Genomic DNA, 2,096 nt, shown 5'->3' on the forward strand with positions numbered 1-2,096 from the left:
CCATTTGAGTGAATGTCTGCACCTCAGTCTTCAGTCTTAGGATTCTTTGAGGGGGATAAAATTTGGCAAGGAACTTGCTTACCAAGTCATCCCACGTGTTGATGCTCTCCTTTGGAAATGTCTCTAGCCATTGAGTGGCTTTGTCTCTGAGAGAAAATGGAAAGAGCAACAACTTGTAGCTGTCAGGAGGCACACCATTGGTTTTTACAGTATCACAAATCCTCAAGAAGGTAGATAAGTGTTGATTTAGATCCTCCAAAGGTCCTCCTCCAAAAGAGCAGTTGTTTTGAACCAAAGTGATGAGTTGTGGCTTTAGTTCAAAATTGTTTGCATTGACATTAGGAGGAAGAATGCTACTTCCACAGTGTCTAGCATTTGCAAATGTATATGAAGCCAAGACTCTTTATTGTTGTTGGTTATTGTTGGCCCCTCCTCCTGGTTGATTGAGATCTCCTTCCATTTCTTGGAATTCCTCCTCAGATTCTTCCTCTCCAATAACGTTCTTCCCTCTTTCAGCTCTTCTTATTCTCCGAAGAGATAGTGTAAGAGGCCAACACCCTTCTTGCAGGCTGGGTATTGTTGCTCACTCCCTCTTCACGCACCTCAGCCTCCATGACTTGCAAAAAATCACAAACAAACCAAATGAAACATGGACATTCTAATGCTAGAATGTGGTTAGAGGGTTAGGTGACACAATGTGTCAAACAGTTAATGTGCTTAGTTAAAAAGAAAAAAAATGCTTAATCTAGACCTCCACTTCACTTAATCATTGTCAATCTATTTCAATCCCCGGCAACGGCGCCAAAAACTTGATGTGTGGAAAGCGATCCAACACAAAACTCACCGGCAAGTGTACCGGGTCGCATCAAGTAATAATAACTCACATGAGTGAGGTCGATCCCACAGGGATTGAAGGATTGAGCAATTTTAGTTTAGTGGTTGATTTAGTCAAGCGAATCAAGTTTTGGTTGAGTGGGTTGTATTTAACAGAAGCTAAATTGCTTGGAATATAAAGGGAGAAGGGGAAATTGCAGTAAATTAAAGAGCAGGAAAGTAAAATTGCTGAATCTTAAAGAACAAGAAAGTAAATGACTGAAACTTAAAGTGCAAGAAATGTAAATTGCTTGAATATAAAAGGGGAATTAAGGATTGGGAATTCAGAATTCCAGCAAGAGAAAGTAAATTGCAACAATTAATAAAGTAGAAGATGAATTGGAATAAACTGAAATTCAAACAGAAAATGAAATTAAAGTGCAGCAGGGTTCACAGAAGAACCAAAAGTAAATTGGGATCTCGGGACTCCAGAGACTAGGTAGCAGAGCCTAGATCTCAATTACCTTCCCAGATCCAAGTTCTCAAAGCAATTGACAAGAAAATAAAGAAGAAGCAGTAAAGGAGATTGCAATTAAACTCAATTGTGCAGAAAAGTAATTAAAGAGATTTTGAATGGAGATTGAGACAGAATTTCCTCAATTCTTCACACCCAAAACTCAAACAAGAAAAGTAAAAATGCCCAAGAAAGAACAAGGAAGAAGAGAGACCAATTCTCCTCCCCAATTCTCTGAAATCTCGGTCAAGTCTCTTAAGAAAAGTTGCAGAAATTCAAAGCTCAAGGAAAGTGTAAAATTCAAAAGTCAAGTAAAAAGGTCCTAATTACATCAAACTAGCTCCTATTTATACACTTTCTATTCTTGGATTTTGGGATTTGGATGGGCTTTTAATTTGGTGAAGAAAAGAATTTAATTGGAATTTTAATTGAATTTTTTGGCCCAAAATGGTAGCTCCCAGGAGGCTGCCCTGCCTTTGTGGAGGGCAGGGCAGGATTTGGTGCGTGTTGGTGCTTCTGGTGTGGAGGGCAGGGCAGAAAATTGATGTGTGGTGCGGCTTGGTGCGGGCTGGTGCGGTCTTGGTGCGCAGAACGCTGCCCTGCCCTCGCGGAGGGCACAGCAGAAAAAATTGGTGCACCAGAAACGTGCCGTGGTGCGCTGCTGGTGCTGCCAGATGATGTTGCGGTGCGCCAGAGGGGTGCCTTGGTGCGCAGGATGCTGCCCTGCCCTCGCGGAGGGCAGGGCAGAAAAAGTTGGTGCGCCCAGGAT

This window comes from Arachis duranensis, unplaced genomic scaffold, assembly GCF_000817695.3.
Source record: "Arachis duranensis cultivar V14167 unplaced genomic scaffold, aradu.V14167.gnm2.J7QH unplaced_Scaffold_354585, whole genome shotgun sequence".
NCBI classification, from domain to species: domain Eukaryota; kingdom Viridiplantae; phylum Streptophyta; class Magnoliopsida; order Fabales; family Fabaceae; genus Arachis; species Arachis duranensis.